The following is a 20916-nucleotide window of genomic DNA, read 5'->3' as shown; positions in this document are numbered from 1 at the left end:
GTGCACACTTCTTCGGATTGTGTCAGGATATATCTGAGAATTAAGAATCTATCAGGATGGTCTGCTCTCTTTCGTGGTCTTGAGCTGTGGTTTAAATCATTTACTTGATTAGAAATAGCCATATTGCCTTCCTGAAGTAACAGAAATGTCTGGATTTTAAAAAATAAATGATTTGATTGATGGCGTGGCCAATTAGGTTTTACTCAAACCCACTGATATATTGGTCTCTCGGTCTAAGAGATTGCCTTTGAGGATCCAGCTCTCTTCGTAACCCTCCTAACTCCCACCTACCATGCTGTAAGCCCATTCCAGATGCACAGTTGCCCGCTCCCCTTTCTAGAACCCGGATACTCTTTTCTTTGAATTGGAAGCTCTTCCCCTGTGGATTTTGATGAGCTTTTCTTTCTCAGCAGACTGAACACAATGAATAAATGGTATTTGTATTTTACTCCCTCTGGTCTATTGTCAAGTGTTTTCTGCTGCTCACCAAGTATATAACATTTATTAAAGTGAGGGATGTATGTTTACATTCAGGAACAGCGTTATCATTTCCAGAACCTTGATGAATGCTATAAATTCTTTACAATAAATGGCATATCTTGCTTTCTGATGCTTTTATATAATAGTCTCTTAGATGATACATGTTCAAGACTTGAACTTTGAATGGAAAAGGAAAATCATCCAATACCTTTTAAACCTATTCAAATAAATATATTAATAGATTAGTTATGAATAATTATACACACACAAGGCTAAAGTAACAATGATTAACGTGGGATCAATTACCATTGTATGTTGTAAGCATCATAAATATATGACCATTATTTCACTTTGCACTTGATAGCTTAAGAGATTGTGAAGAAGTCTTACAGGAACATTTCATCTGAGGGGCTCAGACTCCAAGTGCCCTTATTTTTAAGCTACAGTTAACAAGAAACAGATATTAGATTGATACTGAGATGTAACTAAAGGACAGAAACAAAACATGACACTAGGGAAAGAATGAATTTGAAAATGAAGTTTACCTACTGAATGAGATAATCTGGGAATTTCATCCATGTATAATTTATTTTAGGAAGAAGCTTCATCTCCATATTTTCTAGGATTTACATTGGGATATCCAATAGTTTATAAACACTTTCAACTATTTTGATATTTGGTGCAGTTTATACATAAGAAAGTGCAGCCTTTGGTATCAGCAGTACCAAGGATATCAAGCCAGTGCCTTAGTATCACCAATTGGTAGCTAAGGCTAAAACTAAGCTTAAGAACTTTTGATACATTCAGAATTTTAGATGCACCAAGATAGGAAAGATGTTTTTTTTCAACGCTGCCAAATATAAATAGCCAAAGCACAATGAATGTAACATTTATGTAATTCCTGATTGTTTCGTGGTTCTTCTTGCTGTAGCTAGTTTATTGTATATATGTGTAATAATATAATTATGTGTAAAATATTTAAAAATGAATTAAAATAAATTACAAAAAAAGAACTTTTGTTACTTTTCAAATCAACAAAAGACTGTTAATTTCTCAAACAATAGGAAAATATGAAGCTGGCCATTATAGTAAACTCTGAATTTGTTTTTCCTTCAGTTGATAAGAATAAGAGCAGGCTACTTTAGAAAAGTAACCTCTGTTTCCATGGTTTCTATGCAGAAGGGCCTTCACAACCCTGGTCTTTAGCACTTCCCTTTCTTCAATCTTAACTTCTGGGTAGTTTTATCAGACTCCTGATTTTTTGAGAATGATCAAAAGTCTAAAATCCCAATACATGAAGCACTAACTTAAAAGTCCACTCTATAAAATGCTGATATTTTTCTACATGACCTTTTATGCTTGTCTTGTATGTCAACATATAGAGCAAGCCACCTGACTCATTCTTGTTTTCCAAAAGAGCACCTCATTTGAAGGAACACTGCTGAAAGCACTTTTCACCCTAGCCATTTAGAGGTCTCCAGCAGGCTGGTGTGATGGCTCAGCCCTTAAAGGTTAGGCTCACAACCCAAAATAGAGTTATTCCAGCAGCTTTTGGTATGGTTATGACATGTAGCCACACTATGTGCTGTAGAAGCTTCACAGGCTTAACATTAAATTGCTTATGTGATATTTCTTTTCCCTTTCATTGAGCTTATGTAAAGTTTCATTAAAATACACTCAAGTGTACTGCTTCCTTTAGAGCATACTGCACAGTGTCAAGTCAAGGTCAGAGTGGGCTCTAGGGCACGCTGAAGCATACAAGGAAGAACAGCACAGGTAGAAAGTAATGAGGTCTAATCACATAGCGCTGAAGAGGCAGCCCAAGAGACGTGTCCTTACAGAGCATGTCTCTATAGGCAGTGCAGAACACCTGTAGTAGTGGGTTAAGGAACAGTATTGCTTGTTTGCCCAGCATTGCTATGTTCCTTCTTACACACTATTGGAATTCTAGAGTTCACATGTGTGGGGCACATTAAAATGTTTACAAGGAGAGCAAGAACACTGGTAAGGAAATAGAACAGTACAATCTTTGTAATTTTTTAAAAAATTTTTTGACAGCATGTAGCATTCCAATGAGCAGCTACTAGAATAGCTTTCTCTGGATCCTAAATAACACGTGAAGCCAGGCTACGATTGTGTCCAGAGAGGCGTCAAGTCTTTAGTATTGTTCCCATTGACCTCGTGTTCTGACCAACAGCATCCTAACAGAATCGTAGATGTGCAAGACTGGAAGAAGCTCAAAGAAATTCTGTAACTCATGAAACAGAATTTATTATACGTAGCATTTCTGGAGCTAAAATAATCAATCCTTTGGTTTGAAAAGCTCTAATAAAGAAAAAGCAAAAATTGAAGTAAATGATTATGACACGTGTCATTCTTTTCTAAATTTAAGCTTCTGAGTGATTATTAATTAGCTCATATTATATCTTAGATTAAAATATTCACTTGAATATTAAAACACGGGTTATTGCCTGCATTCTCAGCAACCAGGCTCATACAGATTTACTTCATGGAACATAAAATGTGTTATATATATATGTGTGTGTGTGTGTGTGTGTGTGTGTGTGTGTGTGTGTGTGTAAATACATGTAATGTACTTACATTTATTGCCAAAGAATAAATTAAACAGAACACTCAAAATAGGGGCTGGAGAGATGGCTTAGTGGGTAAAATGTGCACCATGTAAAGGATCTATAGAGTGACGTTCACGAGTAATCATAGTTCTGAGGCGGAGAGCAGACATAAGCAGTTTTAGATGGTGTTTTACAATCCAACAGTAGTAAATTGGTAGCAAAACCCAAACACAAGGGAGACTCACTCATATGGTCAGATAAGTTTGCTTGCTTCCTAAGCAGAAATGTATAAATTTCTTAAAATTTCACTATGACATCCTGCATAAGATATCAAGTAAGTATGGATAACACGCTAAGTTCAAGAGAGTTAAGTCTTCCACTGCCATATATTGGCTAGTAGAAATGTTAAATAAAATCTTAGTCAGTGAAACTTAGCTAAAAACTGAGCACAGGCTTTACAGAACTATCTAAGCTAGCCTTGTTGTAGAACTACGCAAACAAATGCCAGTTCATTGTGTTTTAAAAATCTGTGTAGGAGTTGGTGAAAAGGTACTCAGATTTAAGGGTATGGGGAAAGACACAGATGAAAGAAAAGAGCAGATGATCAGTGTATAACTGACTACATGCATCTAGCTCAGTGATATTTCAACTTGAGGAATTCTGTCTCTTTGCTAGGTGATACTTGAAAATATCTACAGTAGTGTTGGCAGCCATAGCCATTTGTGTACATTTGTGAAGGAGGCGGAGGACAACACTAGCATGTAGTAAACCGAGGGGACGTGGCAAGGTGCTGACCATTGCATGTATGCCCAGAACAACCTAAAAATTATTCATCAAAGATGCTGAGATAGAGGACTGCAACCCTTTCTAGGCTCGTAAGACCCGATGCTATTTTCACTATTGTAACACGAAGGCCAGCACTCGCTCTGGTTAGGCTGAGGTCTCCTAATTGTTAAGTACTTTGAATATAACCAAACAGTCAGCACAAGTCAGAGCTATCCAGTGATTTAGTTGTAAAGATGAGACCAAGACCTATGTTTTCAGATTTTAAATGCCTCCTTTCCCTCCACAGTGCTACTGCATCCAATGTGCCTGCAGATCCTTGTATTTACATGCTTTGTTTCCAAGGGGAATTGGACCCTGTGAAGAAAGGGAAAACCTTGGGCAAGATACTCCTTTAGTCTATAATGATTGTCCTATGGTCATAACTGATGTTCTGTCCTACACACAAACACAATGAAAGGAAATGAATATTCTTCCCTTCTCCAGACTATAATAGAGTCAGGTCTTTTTATATATATATATTTTTTTTTCTCTTTTATTAATTTATTCTTGTTACATCTCAATGGTTATCCCATCCCTTGTATCCTCCCATTCTTCCCTCCCTCCCATTTTCCCCTTATTCCCCTCCCCTATGACTGTGCCTGAGGGGGATTACCTCCCCCTGTATATGTTCATAGGTCTTTTTTTTGTTTTTTGTTTTTTGTTTTTTTAGTTTCCTAGATTGTTGTTAAACTCGTGTCTTATGTTAATCCTTCTAAGTGTATTGCAATACCAAGATGTGTATTCCTTTGGTGATTCTTTTTCTAAACTCACTGAGTTTTTCCTGTTGTCTGTATTACATGGATGTGGCCACCTACTGGAGCCTGAGTAGCTTCTCAAAGGCTGTATCCTTGGAGATAACTGAATGCCCCCAGCAGCCATCAATTTCCAATATCTTCTCAACCAGAGGTAGGACTTCCTGAGTCCCTCCATATCCATGCTAGAATCTTGGCTCATTTGATCTTGCTCGGGCCTTATACATGCACTCACATTTCCTGTGAGTGTATGTGTGAGACATGACCCTGTCATGTTCAGTTTAAAAAAATGCTGTGGTAGATTCCACTGTTTCTAGCTTGTTAGTCTTTCTGCCTACTTTTCTGCAGTGATACCCTAAATGTCGTAGAGACTGAGTATGATCTAGCTGTTCCAGTTGGGACTGAGAACCCCACAGTCTCTTATTCTCTGCAAGTTGGCCAGTTGGGTCTCTCTGTATTAATTATCATAAATTAAAAATGAAGCTTCCCTAATGGAATTTAATAAATGAGCATGACTATCAGCATTGAATTACAAACTTAGCAGGCAGTTTATTATTTCTACTTACTAAAATAGTAGTATCAGGCCTAGACCCTATGGCCTTATGGAATAGTCAGTCACGGATTTTTGAGCTATTTAATATTATCCATCATGTATTCTTATTTTCCTGGTGGGATTTCAAACCAACATCAGTTCCCAACGTGAAGATTAAACTCACCTATCAAAATTAGACCATCAAGTTCCCTTTTGCATGCGTTTGTTCTTTTCTGTTTCTACTGCCAACATCAGTACGCAGCTGAGGCCTCCACTACCACCTAGATGCAACACTACCAAATTTAAGCTCTCTAGAATAACTGTCAATATTTTTCTTATTATCTGAAGCACCCTGACAGACACACAGGGCTAATCTTGATTATCAACTTTATTGTGTCTGGAGGCACAATAAATTGGTAAAAGACACCTCTGCGTATGTCTGAGAGATCATTGCTAGAAGTAATTAGACTGAAGGGCCTGGCCTAATACAGAACTAATCCCATGATGGATCCATGAGGCATTTTTAGGGTGCATTAACTGCATCAGGGGCAATTATTGGGAGGAGGCCGAAAGTAGGAGGGAAGGCCTGGAAAGGAATGTATCTCTCGGAGAACATCCTTAGGGGATACATTTCGCCTTGAGCCCTCCATGTATTGCCTCTTCTTGCTTCCTGTCTACCATGCTGTAAGCTGGTCATTCTGCTTCCTGTCCACTTTGAAATGAACAGCCTCCTCATCCACATACTTATCCCTGTCATCTTCAGCTGGGATGAAGCCAGCTAATGCAATGAATTCTGCACAATTGTGGCCCAGAATACATTCTTTCTTACTTAAGTTGTTTTTCTTGGGTATTTGGTCACAACAGTCTCAGTCATAACTCTTGTCTTTTTTTTCCCCTTGTATATGACATCTATGGGGCAAAGGCATCAGTAGCATATATTTTCCCTGAATCTCATTTTTTCATGGTTCATGTCACAGCAGAAATTATTCATAGCCAATTAAAAATACCACAAGGAAATTCGCTGCTCTCCAGACAATATAATACTTGTTGCTCCAGTCACCCAGCTACGTGGTGCTGAAGACCATTGGTTTCCTCAAGTGTGATGTAAATGCATCATTCTTTTCAGCGCCTTGACCAGATTTCCCAGGAATCCTATGTCACAAGAAAAAATGATGCCTTTTATGACTTACAGTGCTACCATGATTGGTACAAATCCTCAGCATAATTCTTTTTTCTTAAAGTTTTATTTGCATACAATTAAGAATAAAAATTCAGTACATAAAGAGTATAAAATGTTATGTTCCTCTTCTGCTTTTCCCCCTTTAATGCCGTGTGGACCCAGTGTAAGGATGCTGCCCACCTTCAGAGCAAGGCTTCTCCTGTAGCTCATCCTCTCTAAAAACAGCATCACAGAATGGTCCCAGATATGAGCTTTGCTAATCTGCTAGGTGTAAACCAATAACCCAGAAGAACTATTGTGCTAATCATGCTGACCATACTATCTAAGATTGCTCACTCCCTTAAAACAAGAAAGTAAAAAACAAATGACTTTTTAAGGGTACATATGCCTGAAAAATATGGAAAATGGGACAAGTTATGTGTTTCTGAACATAAGCCTGGATGAAGGGAAAGGGATAAAGACAAATTACACACATGGAGCCCTCTCCACAAGGCAAGATGATTTTGTGTGTATGGGAACATGTTTGGATATTTATCAGAAATATTTAATTATCTGCAAATGTCCAAATAGAAGCCTGAGAGTTTATTTCTACAAGAGGACCACTACATACATTACACACACACACACACACACACACACACACACACACTGGCAAGTTGCCAGCCTTTCTCTGAACAGGCACATGAGTCTTCTTAGAAAAATCTTACTGATCTTTCCTGGCTTATTTCAGACTATTCTCTGTGTGTGAGTCCTCCAGCTGCACAGAAAGGAGTGTATGCCTTCGTGTGTCATTGCTGAAGGACCGCAGTCCTCAACAAAGCTTCAGTGCTCTGATTTGGATGAAGCATAAATTGTGTAACTCGCTGTAGGAGATGGTTTTTTAATTAATACCTAAATACATGTAGTTTATTATAAGGGTTCCTTCTCTAAAACATTTCACGAAGCCACCAACTACATCAAAGTTTTCAGAAAATTTTTCTTAACCGTTCAGTTTTAAACCTCTTTGCAACCTAATTTCAAGCATTTTGTCAATAACGCTTATTTAATATTATTTATATTAGTTTTACAATCCATCTTTAGTTGAGTCCTTTAAAAAAAAACTAAAAGGAACAAAGCCTTCCTATGAGTATGCTCTGTTTTCCTCCCTAGCTAATGAGATATTTACTGTGTTCCTGATGGGCTCTGGTGAAAAATAGCTGGCATCTATTGTCTGATTTAGAAAAGACACGTCTTCTCCAGTGTCACGGCCGTCTGCAAGCACGCAAAATCGGCCTTGGTTCTTCCTCACTCTAGTTACTGGAAATTTCTATTCCATAGAATAAAAGTGACCATGGCAACATGCAGTTGCAAAATCAATCCCAGGAGGTGGCAGCAGTTTTCAACACTGCAGTCCATTTCTGCCACACCGAGCACATTTTTCGTGCACCTTTATTTAACTTGTTTACCCATCCACAATATTTTTTAGAATATTTTCTTACTCTTCTGTATGCACGTGTATGATAAGGTACTGTGCCAGGGCATGCATGTTGGGGCCAGAGACCAGCGTGCAGGAGTCTCCCTCTACCGTATGCATTCCAGGGATCCAACTCAGGCCTGTAAGCTTACTCAGCAAGCATTTTTACCTGCTGGGCCATCTCATCAGGCCCAAATGTTTGCTGTTTGACATCCATTGTTCCTGTCTGTGTTAGCATCTTTAATACACCTCCTACCACCCGCCGTTTTCCATTTCTCCCTTCTCATTGCCATTGAAGACACAGGAACCCACTGTTATGCCATGCTGGGCATGTCTCCTCAGCTCCAGGTCAATATGGTCACTGCGAGCACTTATTAGATCTCTAGATATTTGTGCTGTTTCTTCACTTTTCCTTTCAAGTCCTGTGACAAATGATTTTTGTGTTTTATATTCAGTCATCGCCATAGTTTCCACAGTAGAAATGTAAGCAATTTATCCTTTCAGCTATTGCTATTTGTCCTTGGAATAAGTGATAATTTCTGTGATTTTTAAACACTTTGCTTTTTGCTGCGTAAAGCACTTTTAGCATTTTGATATGTATATATATAATAGTGATATTGTTTGACATGTAATGCATGGATAGAATGGAGTTCTTGTTCTGACTTTCTTTGATGATAAACAGAGATATGGAAGTGTAAGCCCAGCAAAGCCCTTCCTCCTCAAGTTGCTGTGGTCATGGTGTTTCGTAGAACCAATAAAAACTATGACCAAGATCCCTTCAAACAGATTTGGTCTCTGGCAGGAATTGATGGAAAAGGACTCCTGCATTCAGGTTCCTGCCCTGTTTGAATTCCTGTCCTGACAGCCTTTGATGATGAGCAGTGCTGTGGAAGTGAAGCCAAATCAACTCTTCCCAAAGTTGATTGATCATGGAGTTTCATCAGAACAATAGTAACCCCAAGATACACAGAGAGAAAACATGTGCCTAACTGTAGACATTCATTCTCTTAATCTTTATCTGTGTTACACACACACACACACCAATACACACACACACACACACACACACACACACACACACACTGACACAAAACTCAACTATTCTGGCTAAAGGAAGGAGATTTATAGATCTGAAAAATTTTATAGTTACCTTCCCAACTCCTAAAATCATTTTGAGATACCCCAAGAAGTCTCAAGGTTCTACATAAAACAAAGTAAAAGACAATATTTTGAGTATTTTTAGAACTCCACAGATACTGGTAATTTAAATTGCATCAGTATAAGGCAAAAATAAAAGAAAAAATTAGTGGAACAGGCTTGATTTTTTTCAAGCTACAGTATATATGATCAGAGCTGACAATGTTCTGTGTTCCCTTCACAAGAGTTTATGCCAGACCTGGAATCCATAGGCTGTGAGTATATATCCTTTATGTCACTTCACCCTGGCAACATGGTGTGAGCAAGCTGCTTCTTGTAAAAAAAAACAAAACAAACAAACAAAAAAAAAAAAAACAAGTTAACCTTGGGCTGCAAAGACTTCAACTCTGGATACGTATGAAGTAACTCATGAAAATTGTAAACATATTCATGTATGGCTGGGGAGATAGCTCACTCAGAAACATATTGAGGACCTGAGATCAATGCTGGCACTCATGTTACAAAACTGATCATGGTGGTATGTACCTGCAATCCCAGTGCAAGAAGACAGAGGCAGGAGAATATCTGTGGCTTGTTTCCCAGCCAACCCAAGCTGGAGCCCCAAGTTCTTGTGAAGAGACCCCATCTCATAAAACAAGGTGAAGAATGATTGAGGAAAAAAAACTGAGGTAGACCTCTGGCCTCCATGTGCACAGGCACACAAGCACATATGCACCCCCACACATGAAACACACAAATTTGCAATACGTACACATAACACATACATAAATCATACCCATAAAGTACATAATCATACTCTGGGAACTGAGGCTGGCCTTCTTAGATGCTTGGATCTACACTGAACTGGTTACATGTGAGCCCTGAGGCCAATATACCAGAAGGAACTCCTAAGTTCCTGTTTCCTAGTTTCAAAAGGAAACCTGTCTAGTTGACTTTTTGACTCTTCCACGGTGAGTTCTACACCAGTTCTAACCAGGCATTAGCTCATAGACTCCCAGGCTGTCACACATCATGCCACACCTAAAACGAATTAACTCCTATAAAGTAAAAATATATATATCAAAAATAGAATTATTTGCTAATGCCACCCACACTGCATGTCTTTAAACTGTAGAGATTAGTTGCCTTAGAGAAAAGCAATTTCAGGGCAAGTGAGAAGAGAAAAAGTATTTTAGCAGGTTAAGTAGTATGTCTGAAAAACACATGATTTAAGCGACTAAACTGAATTATGAAATTTGAACTCCAATTTAAAGTTTACTTTCAAAGCAATTATTAAAATTCAAGAGGCTCTTTTTGACAAGGTTTTTCTATGTAGCCTTGACAGTCCTGGACTTGCTTTGTAGACCAGACTGGCTTCAAACGCACAGAGATGTACTTGTCTCTGCCTCTCCAAGTGATTACAGCATGCACCACCACACCTGGCACAAGAGGCTATTTTTAATAGACCTGAGCATCATTGTGAACAGGAAGAACAGCAAGATTTCCACCTCTATTAGAATCTGGAACATTTCCCCTAGTTTCCTTAGTACTAAGAACTCTGCATTCTCCATGAAACACTTCGACTTTTATTCAAAGACTGGGGACACAATGGAGCAAAAGAAGAAAACAGACAAGAACTGTGGGCCAGAGTGGCAAATCCTACTGCAAGTTCCCAGAGCCATTCATCTCCCAAGGCCTTACCATACACTGTTTCAAAATGTACCACTAAGATCTACTTGAAAAGTTTAAGGGTCAGAAGAGCCTTAAAGAAGGCAGGATAATTTTAGCCAGGGCCTACTGAGGCAGGAGAGTGAGGAGCAGGAGATGGAGGTGTTGGGGGGGAGTGGTGTTGTGCTATTTCATCTATTATAAACAGTCCAGGTGATACAAACTATAACTATTAAACACTGATACTCCTGTGACTCTAGGGGTCTCCAAGGAAAGCTTGGGCTTTCAAAATTCCATGTTCCCTCAACAGCATTGCCTTAATGTTGGCAGAAGATGCCCAGAAATGTCCCCACAATAGTGCTTTTCTAGTTAACAACAAGCCAACATGACCCTCCATAAGAGTGTGTCTTCTTATTTTTCATAAACCTGTACACAAAAATGTAAATACTTTGTGTTTTCCCCCATTCAACAGAGAGGAAGTATTGTTTTCTGAACGTGACTATCACCAGAAGTAAGCAGAAAGCAAAGAAGTGAAAAAAAAAACCAAAACAATCGAGGGGTTGAAAATGATGTTAAATAATTATCTGGGAAAGACAGCACAGAGAGAGAATAAGGAGAAACAGACAGATCTGCAAGGCAGAGGCTGGCACAGGGCAAGGGCTGGCAAAGGTGGGTGTTAGGAATTAGTTTGCTTGTCTCTGGCTGTGCTGTGCACCTCTGGCACTGAGCTCATATCTCGGTGAACCTGAAATATTAGTTGCTTGTGCCTTTCTGAAACTGTCCTTTATCACTTTTCCTCCACATGCAAATAAAGGCAACATATTATTTTATTCTCTTTTCTAAGTCTTTTTAAGAACTTCAACAGAATTTGAGCTAACTTTGTCAGTGAGAAGACCTGTCAAATAGTACAATTCTCTTGTCACCCAGGAAACAAAATAGGCCCAGTGTATGTGTCAAGGTTAATTACAGTTAAAATGTATCGTTACTTCCCCGGAAGAAGTGCTTGGAAACTTGGGTGACAGAGGTCTAGAAGTGGTGTTGTAATCCTAGCTGTGTTAATAACTATGCATTATGTGTACATTGTCTTTTCCTTGAGGCCATGAAAATACAGTAACTCTATCAACAAATTAGTAATCTGACTTTGCAATGTTACTTGGAAGGATTACAGAATAATATGACATAAGATGTAATAAGGACATACTTATCACACATACTGTCCTGCTTGCATCACAATCCAGAGACAACTACTACCACTATGTATGAACATGATTTATTTATCATGTATACCATCCTTATAAAATGATCTTAATTAGAATTCTGACTTTTAGGAATTTATCTGGCTCATAAATGTATAAGAGAGAGCCTTTATAGGTAAACTCAGAACAATTGAAATGCTATATTCTAAACCTTTTTTCAATTTCACTTAAGTTTGGCCTGAATCTCAACAGTGCTGCTCTAAATGTCTTCTTCCGTATCCTTCCCCACGGGTTTGACTAGGCGTTCTTCTGTGGTAGGCTCAGCCCAGGAACACGCACATGCTGTCCTTGGTCCTTGATGCACACAGGCTGCCTTCACAGCTCAGCATTGAGTAAAATGCAACAATAGAAGCAGGGTTTTATTTTAAAGAACATACTGTATGTTCAAGAAATATAAAACTTAAAACTCATCTATTCACGTTGAAAACTAAAGCCGTGTGTGTGTGTGTGTGTGTGTGTGTGTGTGTGTGTGTGCGCGCGCGCGCGCGCGCGCGCTCGTGCATGCATGCCTAGAGATTATTAACAGTGCTTTTCCTGGAGGTAGAAATGAAATAGTAGGAAGATATATGAAATTACTTTTGCTCAAGAATTTTTTCTTATATATTGATATAGATAGGGTTCAGTGAGGTTCCAGGTTCTGGAGTCCTGGGACTGAGAATTGGAACTACATATGGATAGTAGCAAAGGCTGGGGTTTTATTGGGGAAAGATGCTTTTCTGAGGGAGGATGAGCAAAAACAAAGAGTAGCAGCTCCAACAGCTCTTCTGTGTGGAGGTGGGGTTAATGCCCCATGGTTGGCCTTCTCACCTGATATGTGCAGTTTTGCTACAACTGCACGGGTCACGTGTCTTATTAACATCCTACATATTCACATGGGGCATTTGTTTTGTGTTATGATGAGCTAATAGATCACCCTTAGACACTCTGAGTACATTTGTAGCTGAGCCAGTTGTTCTAACCAGTTCTAGTTAATCTCAGTTTAGAGTTTCCTGCCTTCCTGCTTGGTAAAGACTTCTCATATGCTAACTTTATAGCTTTCTAGACGTCCCTCTTCATCCCACTCTCCTGCCTAAATGTAAAAATTTAATAATAAAATTTTTGTATCTGTTATAAAGTTAGCATGCTATAAATTCTTTTAATAAACAGATTGAAGATTTTCTAAGTGGAGCCTGCAAAGGAACACTGTTAGTAATTGGGTAAATAATTTTTATTTGCATAGAGTACAATAGGCATTATTTCAAAGTTGGGCCATAAGAGGCTAGTGCATTCCTTTTGTGAAACAAATCTGCATTTATTATCCTCAGAATTTAGAGACTGGGGGATATAATCCCTAACTGTATGACCTAGGGGAGAAGACAGGAAGCAGAGCTATAATGAAAATAAGCATCTTACAATTCTTAGTGTGTGAACATAGAACAGTAACTTCTACTGAAAGTCCACGACAAGTGTTTGGGTATGACTCTTCAAGAAATAAGTAGTACTTAATGAGAGGATGCCAACATAGGGGAAACCTTCATAAAAGAGCCTGGAGGAGGAGGAGGGTGTCATGCTTCAGAGCCTGGTGCTTGAAAGTTACTTTAGAATGGAGATCTTCTGTTCCCACCCCTTCCTTTTCTTCCTCTTCTCCTCACACCTAGGGAAAGGTAAACAAGAATTTCACCTCAAATGTGAGCCAGGAAGGAGAAGGGGTGCAAAGGTGCACAAAGGAGGGAAGACTTAGGCCATGGGAGATGCTTATGGAATGGCAGGAAGGTCAGAGTAGAAGTCAAATGGCGTTAGATGAGTTGGTGGAAGTTACTCTGTACTGATAAAAAGCAAAGAATGAGTTGGATGGAAAATATTTGATGTGGTTGTCTGAAGTCAGTAAATGAAAGTAATACCTGAAATGATTTTTCATTTATTTTCTGTGAATATATAAAGTCCATGAATAAGCCAGGTGCCTCAAAACTTACTTAAGGGCACACAAGATAGAGATTTTTGTCTTTATGTAATATAGGAGAAAAGAGAAGATATATAGTTCAATAAGTTATAAACAGAATAAGTATAATAGGAGAATTAAAAATAGAGGGCACAATAGCTCAAGGAAACATTTTAGATAAGAATAATATTACTTATTGGTTTACAAGTACCAGGAAATGAAAAAATGGCACATTGGATAGAAGTTAGGAGCTGAGCTAAAAGTCAGGAGTGAATCCGAACTAGCCACTGCAAAGATGCTAACAGGAGCAACCGTCAGCATCTTCTCCTGATGTGAAGAATGCTAATTCTTCTTCCTATCTACTCCATTAAATATTTCTCATTCTATCTCCCTTCATCCCTCAATTCTCCCTCCTCCTCTGTTTCCTCTTTATCTCTCATCCATAATCTCTGGAGACCTGCAAAAACTTGACCTCACTCTGACAGGAAGTAGCAGAGGCCTTCTTAGAAGTCTGAGAGAATACATTAGGGGACTTGAAAAGAAGAAAACAGGGGGAAACAAATTGTGTTAAGTAGAGGAAAGAATGGAAGCTTAAAGATAAGTTAGGAAAGAAGAAACAGTAAGCCATACCTGGGTTTTCCCAAAAGACTAAGAAACCTATAGGTAAGATTATTATAATACATGAAGACGGGGATGTTAAAACTCTGCCCTTTAGCTAGGACATGGATATTGCTGTCTTATACTCAGAACAGATATAATCATATCTATAACGAGAGACACTCATAAGATTGACCTCATGGAATGTGGGTAGGGTTCATGTATCAGTCATGATGCTAATGGGCCCCACCCCTACCTGAGTGCACACAAACCAGGAAAAGTTGTTAGGGGAGTGGCAGGGTGCTTTTCTTCAAGGGGCACTGACTTCTGTAAATTGCAGGATGGCCTGAAACTCTTCATGGTCACACCAAAGCCCTGCTTCAGGCTGATGCTAATAGAAACAATGGAATAGACTAGCGGAGTAGAGGTGATAGACCCAAGATGCTGAAAAGGCCATAGGGTGAGTCTAGATGGAGATTTACGGCAGACGTGGAGAGGTGGGCTTCACAAGTGAAGACCTGCATTGGTTTGAGCAGAGCACACAGGGAAGGCAATCCAGTGAACCACAGGCAAGGCCTTGCATTGAATTTTCCCTAGGTTTATACTTGACTTTTTAAAACTTGTATTAGTGATATTTAATATAGATCCAAATTTCAATGTCTTAATGGAGAAAAATGCTTGAAAAGGCAATTTCCAAAGCCAATAAGAAACCACCCAGCTGTGAATAAACAAACAGACAAAGACTATGAAGAGAGTTCTTAGAAAAGCAAATGTAAGTGGAGAGTAATTATTTGAATATATGTTTATCCTAATATACCTTTTAAAAGTTCATATGAAGATAGCAAAGTTATAAATAGAATGCTTTCCTTGTGGTTAAAAATGAGTCAAAATCATTGCTTTCCAAGAGAATCAATTAAAATATAAGGCATTGCTGCATGTATAAGAAGTTATTGATTCTCATAACTTGAAACACAGTCATATTAGCACTGTTGTTTTGCTTTGATTTTGTCTCATGTCTATGGCTTTCTCAGTTACAAAAGGTCATATTAGGCATTTTTTTTTCTCTACAAAATAAACAGTATAAGATGGACATGAGAGCAATGGAGCAGGCAGACTTTATAACCATTACTCCACAGTTACTATATCCTTAAGTCACATTCAAACATGATACTATCACATAGTATTCAAAATAAGCTGGATATATTATAGTCTCTATCTGATGACCCGCTAGTCTCATAATATCATCTTGTCATTATAGAACATATCTATAATTCTAGGAATTATCAGAATGAGCAGTCTGGAGAGCTTGTTGATGTATGGCTGTTTTCTACTTTTTATAGTTACTAATTCTAAGCCATGAACTTTCATTTCTAACCAGGTTCTTGATGGTGCTGATACTGTTGGCTTAAGTAGCACAATAAAGAGTGACTGTTCCCCATCAAGGTTTTCAGTTATTGTTGTTATCTGAGTTGATGCAGACAACCATCTGTTTTCACTGATGACATTCACCCCAGTCATTTACTTTTGTAAAAATAAGACGGTGGATAATGGGAGTGCTTCTCATTCTTCCCAACAGACATTTTTGATAATAGTGATGGCATAAAGTAGCTTTCAAAAGAGAAATTCAGCCTGTAGATTGGGTGCTTGAAACACAGCGTTGGTACTTCTAACTCCTGTTTCCATGGCTGCAATATGTCTAGGAAATGGAGCGCCGCTCACCTGTGCATTGGGATTATGAGCTTCTTCCTCAATAACACACGCTAACAAACGCTTGTGGAGCTTTTGAAATAAAGCTTTCGGAAGGCAATATCCGGGGGTTATCTATAAAGTGTGAGCAGTTATCGCCAAAGGAGAGAAATCTCTGAGCGTGACATTCTGAAACCTTTCAGTCCACAGTCCAAGCTTTTGTAGCAGAATCAAAGCTTTTTTTCCCCTCCCGACACAGCTTTAGATGCATTTCTTGAAAGAGTACAAGCTATCTGAACCGTAGTCCTCCAGGAACAGAGAGACCATGACTGTGAGTGGCACCATTAAGCATTTTTACATAGCTTACTTTTTACATCATTTACAGATGCATGCTTTTCTAGGTGCTACATATGAAATTCTTTCATTCCTTTGAATCAAGTAGGAAAGCATACACATACATATAGTATATCATAGAGAGTTCAATATAAACTTTGAAAATTCAGTGGGGATGATTTCTGTTGTTTGACTGACGAAATTGAGTGGAGAATTTAACTACTAGCTTAGGGCTTGAGTATATAGTCAAGAACATGGTGGGAAATATCATCTCTTAAGTGGTGTAATGGTTGGTTTAATGTCACCTTGCTACATATCGAAAAGTCGGGACCTCAACTGAGGAATTGTCTTAACTTCCTTAATTGGCATGGAAAGACCAAATCTCAAATGTGGATAGCAGTTTCTGGTAAGATCCAAAGTGAAAAGGGGCATGCTAGGAGGACGATTATGGGCCTTTTGCTCAGTTGGTCTTTCCTGTTCTTGCTGTTGATGATTCCTTTGTTGGCATCCTAACAAGAGTTTATGTAGGATTTACTATCAGGTCAAAAGACACCGCTCAGCATGTGCACCCACAGCTCCATGTGATCCTTCCATGAAACCCTGATTCTGTCCGCTGAGTATGGAAGGCTCCTCCTAGAGTTCCAGTCTCAAATGTAAAATGACAACCAAGGAGCAAAATTGCTTGAGAGATTGCAATTTTCCAAAAGACAGGCTTAAAATAAAGCCAGATGAAAGCCTGATTGCCGAAGAGAGGCTTGGGTTTGCTACAAAACAAACAACTATGAGCTTGTGGCGTGTAAAATAACAATTGCTTCTTTTTCACTTCCTTTTATGTGCTCACCATGGGTTTCCAGGAAGATTATGCAGTGTTACTCAGGGTTATTTGATGACTTAGATGAGTAAGGTAACCATTCTTTCTAACTGAACAGTCACCATGCCAGGACCTGTGGGAAAACTATCTGGAGAGATAAGATGATGCCTTAAATTCTCTATCCTGAAAGTGAAATGTCCTATCTGTTCCCTACTATTAATGAGCCTGAGTGTGGCTGTATGGTTGTACTTAACATTGGAGAATCTAAGGCATCATATTATTAGTTACTTATGTGTATGTGTGTGCATACATTAGCTTATGTGCACCACATGCATGTAGGTGCACATGAAGAACAGTCACTGGAGCATAAAAACAATAAACATAGAAATACTTTTTAGGTAAGAATAATATCTTAAAAAGCATACATAGATATAACAATGGTACTTCATTTTTTTAAAAAATAGAAATAAAAGTAAATACTGTGTATACAACACAAAAATGAATGCTTTTTTAGAGACAGGGTTTCTCTATGTAGCCTTGGCTGTCCTAGACTCACTATGTTGACCAGACTGGCCTTGAACTCACAGCAATCCGCCTGCCTCTGCCTCCTGAGTGCTGGGATTAAAGGCGTGCACCACCATACCTGGTATGAATGCTATTTTTAAAAGAGGATATCGCTGAGCATTAATCATTTCCAGTTTTTGAGGCAAAGTTAAACATCTCACAGGGCACCCTACTCCAAGGCTGCTGCCACAGCTGACTGTAGGTCCTTATTATGTGCTTTCAATTCTTCTCTATATTTGAAAAGGATGGGCAACACAAAACACCTGTTCATAAACTTCTTTTAGAATAAAGATTCATTTTTATTTCTTAAAAAAGAAAAAAGAATGTCTAAAAACATAAAATGTTCTTTGAAAATTAAGCACAAGCTTGGCGGTGGTGGCACACATCTTTAATCTCAGCACTCAGGAGGCAGAGGCAGGCGGATCGCTATGAGTTCAAGGCCAGTCTGATCTACAAAGTGAGTTCCAAGACAGCCAGGGATACACAGAGAAACTCTGTCTGAAAATCAGACAAACAAAAAACAAAAAAGAAAGAAAGAAAAGAAAATTAAATTCAAATTATTTTATATATAAGTGAATATGATAACAATTGAGATGTAATATGAATAAATTAATAAAATATATTTTAAAAAGAAAAATAAGTGAATATGCATTTCATAATTGATTTTTACTGCCAAAATTATATTCATATTACAAACATAAATTCTATAGATAATAATCATCTGCATATTAAGATGGATATAACATGTCACATGGATAGGGGTTAAACATATCACAAGAAAATATGAAAATTCAGTAGAGTTAAAATTCAAGAGATTTAATAGAAATATTAGAAAATAAAATATAATTTAATAGTAAGGCAAAGAAGAGAGTATGCTGAAAAAAAATTTTAAATGTCAATAATCTCAATATTAGATTTATATAATGTCTAGGAGGAGATAACCAAGAAAATTAAATGATGGATTCAGTGAAATATCTTATCACATACTTTTTCAGACTGGGTATGTGCACCTGTAAGCAGAGCAAAGACTCACTAAGCATGTGTGCCAACACAGAATCAGATGTCACACTTCCCTGAGTTCCTTCCTGTACTGTAGGCATAAAAGCTTATTTTTTTTTCCTCAGGATGTCAGTTATTTTTAAATTTCTTTTACAAATAAGAAGTACTCATAAGAGATTTAGAATGCAGAGGAAAAGAAAATCCCATTACTTGTGAGGTGAGCAGCAGCTGTGAAGAGGATCATGGGCAGCGTCCAATGTGGAGTTTGCCAATTTGGCATCACTCATGAGAGTCAGTACTGTGCTGCTACAGAAAGCCAAGATAAAAGGTCTGAAGCCTTAAGGGGTTGTGCACTTACTTTCACTCCCCAGTGTTCCAAAGTGGCATAAACTTAGTGCTCACTACATTAAACCTCTTCCTACTTGAAAATATCTTCCTCCCCCTGCCACCTCTCTCATATATATGATATATAATATGGCTTAGTCAGGATTTTATTGCTGCTACAAAACACCAAAACACAAGTTGGGAGGAAAGGGTTTATTTGCTCACACTTCTGTATCACAGTCAATCATTGGAAGAAGTCAGGACAGGAAATCAAGCAGGACTGGAACCCAGAGGAAGGAGCTGATGCAGAGGCCATGGAGGAGTGCTGCTTACTGGCTCACTTCCTCGTGGCTTTCTCAGCTTTCTTTCTCAGCCCAGGACCACCATCCCAGGGATGGCTGGGTCCTCGCACATTGATCAACTAATGGAGAAAAATGCCTTACAGCTGGATCTCTTGGAGGCATTTCCTCAACTGAGGCTCCTTTCTCTCTGAGGAATCTAGCTTGTGGCAAGTTGACACAGAAAAAAATCATATAGATGCTATAGATAGATGATAGATCAAAGATAGATAGATGATATAGGTAGATAGATAGATATTAAATAAAGAGATAATAAATGTTCCATTTAACAAAAAGGTAACTTGGTAAAGAAAACCTCACAAGCTTGTAGGTTAATGAGAAGAAATACAGAACAGTAGTAACAGAATTGTCCCAGGTGCTTACTGTTGGACGTCAAAAGTAAGGGAATAATGCAAAATGCTTTCCAAATCAGAAACTATAATTCTCCCTCATATTTAAAGTAAATATCCATGTGATTAATCAGATATGTAGAGAAAGATGTTCAACAAATAAAACTCCCCAAATAATAATTGCCAAAAAAGGCTATTTGCTGCAGAAATAAGAGGAAGAGTTGCATCTCCAAGGTTGGTGAAGACTCCAACAAAGAAAGACTAAAAGGCAGAACAAAGCACAGAAAGAGAGAACACAACCTCTCTTCATGAAAACAAAGCATCAGGGTATCTTAGGAGCTGGAAATCTTCAAGGACACTCATGGGAGGAAGAACACACCAAGAATGATGCCTCTGAATAGCAGGAGCTCAAATCAGGAGCCTGGAGGAAGGAACTGAATCAGAGACCATGCTTACTGCATTACCCCCCTCACACAGCTGGCTTTCTTGACTATCTTTCTTATACAATCCAGGACCATTTGCCCAGGAATGACACTGCCTACAGTATTGGGACCTCCCATGGCAAATCATTAATCAAGAATAATATCAGATCAATCTAATGGAGGCATTTTTCCAATTGAGGGGCCCTCTTTCCAGATGACTCTAGATTATTTCAAGTTGGCAAGAAGAAAAAGGAGGAGGAGAAGGAAGACAAGGAGGAGGAGGAGGAGGAGGAGGAGGAGGAGGAGGAAGAAGAAGAAGAAGAAGAAGAAGAAGAAGAAGAAGAAGAAGAAGAAGAAGAAGAAGAAGAAGAAGAAGAAATTACTAGAACACAAACTCCTGTTTTTAAGCTCTGGCCCTGGCTTCTCTCGTTGTGGACAGTGATGTGGAAATACAAGCCTAATAAACTCTTTCCTACAAAGTTGCTTCGTCATGGTGTTTTATCACAACAAAAGAAATACAAAACACAGAAAGAATAAAGGAGACATAGCAAATTATTTTTTAACAAATAACGCTGCCTACTCCATTTTACTTAGTTTTCTTTCCCAATACTTTCTGGAAGAAAGTATTTTTTTTTTTAATCAGAGACATAAGAAATGGTATGCAATCTACTTTGCCCAGTAGAATGAGAGCAAAATCAGTGTAGTCAAAGTACAAGGA

Source organism: Acomys minous (genome assembly GCF_964271855.1).
Source record: "Acomys minous genome assembly, chromosome: 1".
Taxonomy (NCBI): domain Eukaryota; kingdom Metazoa; phylum Chordata; class Mammalia; order Rodentia; family Muridae; genus Acomys; species Acomys minous.
Note: the sequence above shows the minus strand (reverse complement) of the source record.